Raw genomic sequence first — 12326 nt, forward strand, 5'->3', positions numbered from 1 at the left:
ACAAAAAAATATGGAAATAAGGGGAAGCCCTGCAAGTATTATGGATTTTTTTTTATCATTGGACAACTGCTTTGGCGTTAAAGGTCATTTTAAAACTGTGGCTAAGCCACGTTGAAACCACTTATTTGTATGATTTCTAAAATGATTTATTACCGGTTAAACCGATTTACTGAGAAAGTAAAGGAACCCACAGAATTTGAAAAACAACTTTGAAATTTGATGATTTGTTCGAATTCCGTGAAACAACCCGTCCTAAATGTTGTAATAAAAACATCTATAATGTTATCAATTGGCTTTTAAAATGAGGAATAAATAATATTACTTAACTACGAATTGAATCGACAATATATGCAAATTGATTAATTATTACTGTCGTTTGACTAAAGAGAAATTTGCCAAAATTAAACGTTAAATTAACCTTCTCAAACGAAGTTTCAAGCCTAAATGATTCGATTTCTCGAACAACTGCCTATAGCGACTCAATTACTAAGCAGAGTATTGTATTCAGTCGTATAAATTGCTGTTCTGTTTATCACTTCTGACTTGCAAGTTTAAAACTCTCCAAAAATATATAATATAAAAACGAAATATTTCATATTATTAAGTTAGATATACGCGAAGTTAGGTATTTTATTTCTAAAAACAAAATGCTCTATTTCTTTAATAAGAATTATTGCATCTTAATATTTTGACAATACGGCTATAAGGTGGCTTTTTCGCTGTTGACCAATAGTAGCACCATGTGGCACCAAATTTAATAAAGCCTTTTTATCTGTATCTGGCTAGAAAAATTCGCCGGCTGCACTTTATCTCTAAAATGAACTAGAACTTTGCAAAAACCATCCAGTTATTAAATTATAATATTTTTTTTTACCTGCTTAAAAATTGTGTTTTATATCTTTTTTTCAAATACATACCGTTATACAAACTGCTGTTCATACAAACATCTGGTCCCAGATGTGACCGTTTCCTTTTCTGATTTTTCTGTTTCAAATTTGCGTTTAAAAATCACTAATATTGTCTTCAATATTTATATGATTGTATTTATCCCCACCCATTTAAATTTCTACAATGTTCAAAATGATTCATTAAGAATTGGAATAACCAAAATATTTGGGAATCCAGCAGTGTTTGCACACCTGTTAAAATTAATGACCTTAGGTCATAAAATCATATAAATAAGTCGTCGCCGTGTGGACATATCCACAGTTTGAATGGCCTCAAAAGCCGAAACAGCTGTCACATTAAAAAACTGTAAAAATAACAGAAATACTTGCAGAACTTAATAATTATTATAACATTATTAAATTTGATTTATTTTAAATTTATTAAAAAAAATTCTATATATCTGTAGTACGTTAGCTATAAACAGCTTTACTAATAAACGTGTTTTCAAATTTACACAACTGATAAACAACTGTTTACCATACATGCATGATTCTGTGTCAGTAGTGCAATATTTAAAAAAATATTTATTAGTAAGGCTGTTAATGCGGAAATAAAAATATTTTAATATGACATATATCTATTGTGCGCAGCATTGAGTAAAAAACGACGCTATGATATTCTATATTGCCTTTTATAAATATGTAAGTGATTGGTCAGAGCCATTTTGATACGATAATAAATTGCAGAAGTGCGAAGTCGTCTTCTTTGTCAGAGATATTTCAAAGGCCCCATTGTTACGTAACAAATTTCAATTTACAAGTCGACAGCTCAAAATCATTGTTACGTAGCCCGTTTCGGTAGCCCGCCAACCAAGGATTTATAATGAAACGGAGTGGGTTGATTGGGACAATTGGCCCCCGATTTTATAAAATTACCCCCTTATACATCATGTTTTACTACAATATAACATATCGCTACACTAAATGTTTTACTAAATGCTTAGCCGACAGTAACCCTCAAAATCTATGCCATCTTTTGTGATGCTGTGTGGAGGGTTTTTTTTAAGGAAGGGAAGGAGGGGAAGTTCTCGGAAGGTAAAAGGTGTGAGGGTTGGGTAGTAAACTTGGGATCAGTGTGTCCAAGAGTGAAGAACAAATGAGTATATACCTCCCAAAGCGGCGCAAGGCGATGGGTCGAGAGAGAGTTGGAGAGGTCAAAGGGTCTCTCCAAACCAGTTTCTTCCGATCTGACGGGTAGGTGCATCATGAACACACCTCATCCGATGAACCCGGACACCCCTGCTAGGACACTTGGGGTGCTTATGGCAGAGATGTTGGTTATACAATAAATGATTCTCGGAGTGGCGGTACCCAAACCCGCCTCCCAAATTGAAAAGATTGATTTGCTATAAACCTATACACCGTGACCGAAGCTAATATTAAACTGGTGAATCTATATCGCTTTACAACTTTTATAATATAACTTTTTTGAATTGAGCTTTCGTTTTTGAGTCCGAATCCGGAATTTTTTGTTAAAAAATCGGGCATTCGTTAATATCATCGGCTTAATGTCTCTCGGTCGGTGGCCGAGTTGACATCGCGTTTGGGTCCCACCCAGGCGTAGTGTGTTCAATTCCTCGGCTGGCTAAGTCCTCCATCACAACACAAGAAACATTTTCCGCTTACTGTGGTGGTAGTAGGATATTTTCTAATATTGTCAGGTTACTCGTAACCCGGGAATGTTTGTCTTTCTTTCTAAAAAAATCGTCTCAACATAGAATCGGCTTCAAAAGTTTTTTTTTAACAAATCTTCTAGTTGTCGAAAAAAATTGAAAACTAAAAAAAAATATATGCTCAGATCATTTTATTTTTTAGTTTTCTACGACGATTCACTAGTTTTCCTCTTGTTACTACGAGTTTCCGGGCACCGTATAAACATACCTGTGCGAATAGGCGACACAATAATGGCGGGTAAAACAAAGAACAACTTTTAAACAAAATGTGAATATTTTTTGAAAAGTAGATTTTATTCTTTAAAATCAGGTAGATAGAGTACGGAGATGGCCCGGTGACTCTTCACAGACTTACTCATTTTTATAAAAAAGCGAAAAGTAAAAATGTTTTTATATTATTGTAGAAAGCATTGTTCGGCTTTCTATATCGGTAAGACATCACGTAATGTTAATATTAGGATAAAGGAGCATCTTCGTTGCCTCAATAATAACGGGTTTTCCGAATTCGCAAATCATTTGATCGATAAAGATCATACATTCTGTCATAGCACCGGTGCTAACATCTTACATAAAAACGGGCATGGTAACAGACTAAACAACTTAGAGGCACTAGAAATTAAAAAAGCTGTAAAAACCAAAAGTCAGATACTTAATAATCAATTAGACATATCAAGTAGTCCAATATTAGGTCTGTTTCCAATAAACCCATAAAAAATCCCAGTTCTCCTTACTTCCTTACCACCATGCCAGTTGATGCTTTGTTTCTCCCGATTTATTGATATAACCCATTAGTCTACATAATTATCTAGCGGTTTTTCCATTACTTGTGCACTTATGTTAATGTATTTTATGACCGTCTTTGTGTTGCTTATATTTGTATCATGTTGTCTCCCTCTATATTTTGTTATATATATACACACATTATGTACTTCTTGTTTAGTATTAATTTGTACCCTGATGATGCTTAAGTAAAGCGAAACCGGTCGGTTCTTAAATTAATAAATATCGTGGTTTTAAAACAAAATGGTATTTTATTTTATTAAAAATGTTTTTACTAATTCTGGCATATACGAATAGTTACGTATAAAAAAGTCATTAAAATTGTATTGTAAGAATTATTCTAACCTAATACCTTTTTTGAAGACCTTAATTTAGATAAACCCAGAGCTAGGATGTGGGAATGACAAATAATGGCTGTGAAGTCTGATTATACTCGTAGTATTGAATGTAAATTTAAGAAACTTATTAAATTGCCACCCTAGTATTTTCCAAAACAATGCCGACGAGCATTCTCTGGACAAAATTAATACAGCTTACGTGCAAGGTGAAGGAACGGACGTCAATTGCGAATTTCATAAAATCTGGCGAGTCTTTGTTGCTGGTTGTATTCTCAGTGATATGACACAATCTAGCGGTATATTCGCGAAGCTTTCAGTTAGGGGTAATTGCCCTTTGAAATCGAAACTTCTCGTGCCGTCGAACCAAAGTACGTAGTTAAAATGGCCATATGGCATAAATTTACAACAGACCATGATGTTTAACATTAATCGTTTGGGATATTATTTGCGCATATCTGGGGAGTGCTATTCGGAAAGTTTTCTTAGGTGAAAGAAAATGGAGTAGGGGAATATTGAATAGCACTTGCTTTTCAGGTCTGGTAACTAAAAAAAACTATTTTTGAATGGGTGTTTCTAATCAGGACGACATTGAAAATATTTTTCTTTCTGGGTTCCGATCCAAAGTGCTGCCATGATTAGGAAAAGTATTAAAATTCAAGATTTTCTTAGTCCAGGATTTTAAAATACATCGAATGTCTTCTAAGTTGAGAGTTGAGAATTTGTTTTTGGGCAATAAAAATTTATCCTGAGTTGTAATCGATTTTTATTTTGCAATTTTGGACAAAGATTTTTAACTTACAATAATGTTGTTCATTTACAATAACTTTCTTTAGCTATTTGAAGATAAAAAATTGCAACTCTTACCCTTTTTATGGATTCCTCAGTTAATCCTCACTGCACTGAATCTGTGAAAAAAGAAAAGCATTTATTTACTTAATTTAAAGGAACCATCTTAAAAATTCAAACCAATCGTTTTTGCAAGATCGTGCTTTGTTTTCGCAATCGTTTATTAAATCAAAATAATTGTCCTATAAAACCATACCTACTCATGGGGAACTATGTGTTTGATAAAAAAGTAAAAGAAAAAAATGAATAAAGTAGTTTTGCAATGATTTCATAGTATTCCCCACTGGGAAATCCACAGAGGTAAGCTTTATTGAAAAAAATCGCCATTAATGTTTCATAGATAAGTCAGAGATTTGCCGATATTGTTTGAGATTTCGGAGAAAAATATTATAAAGCTCAAAATATTCACCAAAGTAAAATGAAAAAAAGGCTTGCTTGTAGCCCAATTTAAATTTATAAAAAATGTCTACTTAAAGTAATTTTGATCAAATCTTGTTCACGACTTTTACTACGAAACATCTTTTTGCCGCTGATATTTGGCAACCTGTAAAAGAATCTATGTAAAATATTATAAACAAAATTTATAGAACCAAAATTAATTCTGGTATTTTGTTGCATTCAACTTTTATCTGCAAAGTCACGCATTGAGAGAACGTTGGAATGATCTGTAAACTTTAATTTTAAATTAAACTGAAGCACAAAGTATGGAAAGTTCAAATGCTTACTTGGATAAAGTAATATGTGTTTAAAATTAAGCTCCGCAGAGCCAAGTTAAGTTGAAGACCCCGAAGAGAATAGGCGGACTACGTTTTGCAGAATGTCATTCTGGTCCTTATCAGACGTGGGGCGTCAGACATCAGGCTACCGTTCTCAAGCAAATGTTCCTGGCTTACGAGAACATTTAACCACCTGAACCCTCTTCTCCGTACAATTGTTTTTTATGAAAGCTATGAAATGTGAAATTCATAATACTTTTTCACTAGATAATAACTACCAAAAATAAAATGTATTGAAATATATTTGGAACTGGCTCCAAAATCCGGCAAAATCTGAAAACACAACTCGTGGCACCGTTTAATAAAAGATGTAATTTAAGTAGACGTAATCTTCATAAGTAATTAATTAAAGAAAATTCGTCCATATATTTTTCCATCCGTATGGAATTCCGTACATATGAAATTATCGCAGTGAAAAATTGGTACGTGAAATTCACGCCAGTGTAATTTTGTCCTGACTCACTTTATTTATTTACATTTTTATACTCCCATGGGGCTTTTACCTTTGGAACATTGAAATGTAAACAATTTTGTACATAAGGGTTATAAATAATGGTTGCCAAAAATAATTTCATTCATTACATTATCATGTTAAAAGGGAAGCAAAATATGTTTGGTATATGGTGTAGGATTCATTGTTAATTTACAACCGCTGAGAGCTCTCATGGTGAACGAATCACGTATTGTTGTAAATATGATTACCATTGGTTTGTTAGCTAAGGTTTTAAAAACTTCTACTACTTTGGCGTGATAATATAGAACAAGAATTTTCTCTGTGTTATCCCTTTTAAATCGCTGAATTTCCGCTTGAACGGAAACGGGGATATTTTAAAAACTTGCTGAATTTCACGATTTGAAATCGAACTATGCAAAGAACCAACTTAGTTATACGGAAATCCATTCCACTGTGGATACTTTTCACATTATACAGATTTTCCTGTTAAAACATGTTTTTTTTTCACAGTTGTAAAGCCATTTTGTTGGAAGTAAGCTTTATTTTCTCTTGCTTCCGGTAAAGTTTTTTAAAAATTCATTTCTGAACAGAAAACCAAATCTAATTTTTCATCCGAATCAATTAAACTTCCGTGGACTTTCCTTTCAGTGATTTTCATCCACGAATACGAACACCAAATTATTAATTATTGAAGATAATATTACCGATTTTAAAACAAAAATTTAAAACAGAAAAGATACGGTCGCATTTAGGAGTTGAACCCAGGAACTTCATTTGCCTGGGAGCTGCTCTACCAACTGATCTAATGGGACCATATTTCCTTCTGTCATATTTAACTGTATCATTCTTCTAATAAGAATAACAAACAGTATCTTAATTTTCACGCCGCACACTTTTATTGGCTACTTTCATATTTTTGTATGATCGCAAGATTCCGGTCGAACTAAATGCAATCTAGATAGTGTCTTGGATAAATATATTATTATTTTTTTTTTTATTCATAATTTTCTTTTTTTACATGCATAAAAATATAATTACGAAAATCAAGTATTATAAAAACAAGTATTACACTATTAAAATTATTATAGTATTACAAAAAGCATTTCATTCACAGGTAAAGAAGGTATTATAAAAAATTAAAAATGTAGCTTTAAGATAAGAAAAATAAAATGATACAATTAAATAAAAAAATATAATAGAATAGTATGCATATATACCAAAAAAAAATCCCACATAGGCATCGCCAGTTCGTGGGTATACTTATTTTATTTAGTGCAGTTTATAAAACAAATAATTCCGTTTTTTAAAAAATTATAATTAAGAAAAAAATAGAAAAATTAAGTATTTTAATGTTCGACATCTATTGGATTTTCTGCAAGTCAAGGGTAAATATTTATTTTTGGTTTGACTTAGTCAGTAAATCCTCAATTTGTAATATTTAATTATTGAAGACAATATTATCGATTTTTAAACGAAAATTTGAAACGGAAAAACTCATTCATGACAAAAACCAAAGAAAAAATGCCTTGAAAATCCACGGTTTATATCAAATCCAAGAAGATTTCTGTTGTTTTTCCTGGTGAAGCCATACAGAAATAATCCGGCGTTTTTTTTTCTGTACTAAATTTTTGATAAAGTAAACGAGAAGAACATCGAACAGGGGACGAAGTGCTCAGATGTGCGAATAAGTTTTTCCCAGATTACCCTCCGGGGTCTGCTTCATTATTTCGAGGTACAGTTGAATTATCAGTTTTGGTTCACTAAACAGGTTGTTCAGTGATGTCTTTCATTGGAAGACGCGCAAAAAAAAAGACCCCAAAAAGTCAGAAGTTGGACTACGTTAGTAAGAACACGCAGTCTGCAAACTTTCTGTCTAAGTCTGCCTTTTTCATCAACATCAAAGAGACAAAGTTTTCTTTTACAAATGTGTGTTACTCGCATTTATGTAAATATACTAGTGATGTGCGGTTTAATGTAACGAATTCCTAGATGCATCATATAACTGAATGAATGAAAAATATTTCATATAAATGAAAAAATGGAACTTTGTTCGAACAACTACATTTTTTTTATTAAACGCCGACCGGCTTCGAAACAACCGTTCCTTCCGCAGGGCAAAATATATACTGCCTTGAGGAAGAACGGTTATTCCAAAACCGGTTAGCGTTTATTCAAAACTAGTTATTTGTTCATACAAATTTACTTAGTTTCATTTATTTATAATGGAAAACAACAAATTTAAGGCTCTTTTCAAAAGTAAAAAAAAAAACATCTTAAAAAAGGTATGTGTATTGATTTATTAAAATATTTTTTTGATATACGAAACAATAGAAAAACAATATCTGTAATGTTTGAAAAAAAATCATCTAGCTGTTCATCCACTTTATACCAATAACGGGTGGGCGGCCCTTTGCGTTTGAACAAATAATAAGTATAAAATATTTCTTTGTGAACATTTTTTTGTTTTTATTTCAGACGTTATTGGAAAATTACAATAATGACTGCTATCGTAGAGCGAACGAAATGCTCATTTAGTTTTGAATATTTTTATTAAACTTTTTAACTGTATATAATTTAACTGTATTTAATATAATTTAATTATTATTTAATAAAATATTATATAATAACTTTTTAAGGATATATCCATCAATGTAAATAAAAAAAAGTTATTACTAATAAATTTAACCTAACATGAAACAAAACCAAACACATCAAAATAGAAACAAAACGGTTTCAATTAGGAACCGAACCCAGGATATCTGTCTTATCGGGACAATGCCTCTAACCACTCGGCCATTGGGACCAAATTATTTTACGTCATTTTTGTCGATCTTATATTTGAAATTCTGAATTAACAATATTATCTACAACTTTTTTTCGCCATATTTTTGGCTTACAACTTTATAATCATTTAAAAGATAAGATTTTTTTTGTAATACAGATAGTGTCTCGGAATGTGAGAGTGAATATATCAAATTTGTATTTAATATGGGTTTGATTTACAATTGAGATCGTTACCTTTTTTATTTGTCTTGTCTCGTTCTCTTTCATGTTTTGTTTAGATTTATTAAAATTCTCCTCCAATGATAAATTATTATTGTATTTAAATATAATTATTTTTAATTCTTTTGAATCGTTATTTTTTAATTATTTAAGTTACGCCGGTAACACTGCAAAAAGTGACACCTACATGAATTCAAATGGTGGACACTTAACCAATATCGTTTTCCAAACGTAATATAAAATACAAAATAATTTAATATGTGATAATTTTCGTTTTCATCACTTCATTCAAGAGTTATTACAGTGTTAAATCGGAACGGAACATCGACCTTCCTATGTATTAACCTTAGACAGATAAAAAACCTATTGTATGATAAAAACCAACGTTGATATATCCATATAGGTATGTGAATGTGTATTTTACATAAGGTGCCTAAAGGGAATTTTTTAAACATTCTTTTTAGATTTTTTTTTTTGCTGTGGAGAAACTAGAAACTTTTTTTTTAGACAATTTTTCGTAAAAAAACAGAGTAAAGAGTTTTTAAAATGGTTAAAACATGGAACCTTTCCTTTTGTTTCTCTTCTGAAAATAGTTTAGAGATAAGTTTGTCTTTTACAGTTAATAACGCACACGGAAATTCATTTTCGAATGAAATAAATATCAACGATCATTGTTTGTTTTAAATTATATTCAATATTTTCCTATTTACTGATTGCTCCTTTTACCATGGAAATGGAAAATTGGGAGTTAAATTTTGATATGACATGACTTTTCGTTTATAACTTCTTTGTTTTGTTTTCGTAAGTTGAAAATATTATTTTTTGTATTGAAGATAAATTATTGGAGACATGAAAAGAATCTCATTGCGTGACCAATAAAAATGCACACGCTACTGAATTGTATTCTTGATGTTACCAAACGATAAAATAATTAATATTCTATTTGGAATCCAATCCTCAAACTTTGGAATTGTCTTAACGTCTGTTTGTCTCCCTCCACTCCCCGAAGGGTGCTAGATGTCTGTGTGATAGAATTTTATCTGACCACAGACTAAATAAAGGATAGATGTGAGTCAAAGCATTTAATGTATCCCGTCAATGGTTAATACGAGTTTGGATAAAACTTTGACTTAGACGTAGAATATTTTTGCGTCTTGAGCCATTGAAAAAAAAAAAACATTTTCTAAATTTTTTCAATCCGAATTTCTTCGCTATAGTACATAATATTTACGCGGCAACTGTTATAAAAAGTATAAAAATGTTTTTTTACTGTATTCGCCAAATATGTATATTCGCTAATGCGTGTTTTTTGTAAACAAGTCGAACTATTTTCGAAGTTAAAGTTTTACTTACTTCTCTTCTAGCATATTTTTTAGAAAAGTTTATAATGAGAAATAAATCGTGCACAGTTGGGGAAAAATTACAGAGATTTCATTTTTGAAAAGTAATTACTGTGAGCTACATATTCGCCTATATAATCGTCTACAATGGTTGGCTGTTGTTAATGACAATAATTTTAATAATCATTTATCCCGGTACATTTCAAAATTGCCAACAATACAAAACCCTCATTCTTCTCATATTGTTACGGTCTGGGATTCCTCTGGGGATTTTCTTTATTCCGTGAATCTGACCTAATAGCATCCTTGCGCAAATTGAAGTCATTGTTTTTACATTAACGGAGCTGGGAACACGTAATCTAACAAAGATGATCGAAAGATTGATTTAGAACAGTCCTTAGAAAAGACATAACGCTGAAGAGCAAATGAATATCGTTTGCAAACTCATTATTCGAAATTAATAGCTTTTATAACTGACCTTTATGTCTAAGCGACGTAGCATTTAGGTTTCATGGCTCACGATGACGATGTTTTCTTAGAATGAAACGTATCAAAAGTAACTTTGCGAAAAGTAACGGATAAAGTGAGAGTATGTAAATAGAGAAATTGGTAATATGACGAGTAACAGATAAATAAAATTTCAAGAGCAATCAATCATCATTCATCATTTCGGCAAATATCGACAAATATTTACAGATGGAATGGGAAAAATATGCTCTGTTGCTAGGGTTAAAACGAGAGTAAATTATTCACTGAATGCGAAAATAATGGTCGAGAATTCCGTCAGGGAAATAAATGACTCGTCGTTAAGAACGGTTGACAACGAGCCCTAAATAATCAATGTTCGTAGAAGAAAGACCTTCCACTAGATTAGTTCATAACCCGACCAACTCCGGAAGCAAGTTGTCGAGCTGCCGAACTGCCGAGCTGCCGAACTGCCGAGCTGCCGAACTGCCGAGCAGCCGAACTGTAGAACTTCCGAGCAGCCGAACTGCCAAACAGTCTGTGGCGCCTCAAGGAGCACTTTGTCTAATCGTTACATACGAAATGTAGATTTTACCCTGAACGACACTTTTGTCTTGTCACAAAACGCCTTCATTTGTCTTTCATGCCCTTCGACGATCTCACCTACGGAGAATAAACCATCTCCTCCCACAGGATGCTGTTTGCTACAATTTGGATCACAGAATTGAAATAATATTGTGCCCACGGGCATAAAAATTTCGAGAAGAAAGAATTTTGCCAGTACAATATGAAAGCAAATAATAAAAGCGTGAGTTTTGTGAGGAATTATTCGAGGGAAAACGTATGTTTGAGTCAATTTAGCAGTTCGATTTTTCGTTGAAAAGACGTAGCCAGAATCCGCAAACACGTATTGAGCTTTCGGCAAATAGGAAACCCACAAACACCCCAGCTACTTTATATATCGTGGCATGCTTTCAACCGCTTTTCTATTTAAATTAAAAATTCAAGAATGTTGTATGCATTCACGTATCACGCTCCGAGTAAAGTATTTGAAAATCCGAACATTTAAAAAAAAGATGCAGGTAAAGAACGAATAAAAATAAACAAAAAAATTCCCGGTATTTTAATGTAGCCGCGAAGAATACATCTTAATTGCGAGATATGAAAATTGAACAGAAACCATCATTGGCTAGCTTATGATCGGGAATGTTTTTGGAAAATTTTCAGTGATTTGTGAACTGCGCAGCAAATTAATAGTTAACCCAGAACTATTTTTGAAGCGATATACTAATGATACAAAAATTTATAACCGTCCAATTCTTTGAATTGTCAATACAGGTGCAAATAACAGTGAAGAGATGTTTGAAACAATTGTCAAAGTTGTCAACTGGATATTTTTTATGGATGCCTTTCGTTGGAATATTTATGAGTCGGCAAATAAGTCTAGAAACAAATACGGTTATCTTAGAGTGAGATGAATTGTCATGGGTCGGAGCAAGCGCCAACCAACTCACTAGATGTCGATGTGCGGAAATTAAGACAAATGATAAAAAGACAAATTTAAGGAAAGCTCCCGGGACAATATCTTTTTTATGCGTGTCTTTTCTTTAGCAAAACCTCAAACATCAATGACTACAATGTAGATATAAAAGTTTATTAAGGATTCCGAAAAACCGTTAAAAATTTGAATTGAGGAAGTAAAAT

At 32.2% G+C, this 12326-nt stretch overlaps 1 protein-coding gene across 2 annotated transcripts in view; it reads right to left on the reverse strand.

Moving 5' to 3' along the window:
• LOC149421732 (somatostatin receptor type 5-like) overlaps positions 1–12326 on the reverse strand; it is a 169274-nt gene that overhangs the window by 128394 nt on the left and 28554 nt on the right. Inside the window, exon 2 of one of the 2 annotated variants that reach the window (XM_089635048.1) lies at positions 4603–4643. The exons of the other annotated variant lie outside the window; for it this stretch is intronic. The gene's annotated coding sequence lies outside the window, so the exon portion shown is untranslated. The remainder of the gene's footprint in view (positions 1–4602; positions 4644–12326) is intronic. 2 annotated transcript variants of the gene reach the window in all.

Source organism: Hesperophylax consimilis, chromosome 8, assembly GCF_061612785.1.
Source record: "Hesperophylax consimilis isolate HC1 chromosome 8, BYU_Hcon_1.0, whole genome shotgun sequence".
In the NCBI taxonomy this organism is placed as follows: Eukaryota; Metazoa; Arthropoda; class Insecta; order Trichoptera; family Limnephilidae; genus Hesperophylax; species Hesperophylax consimilis.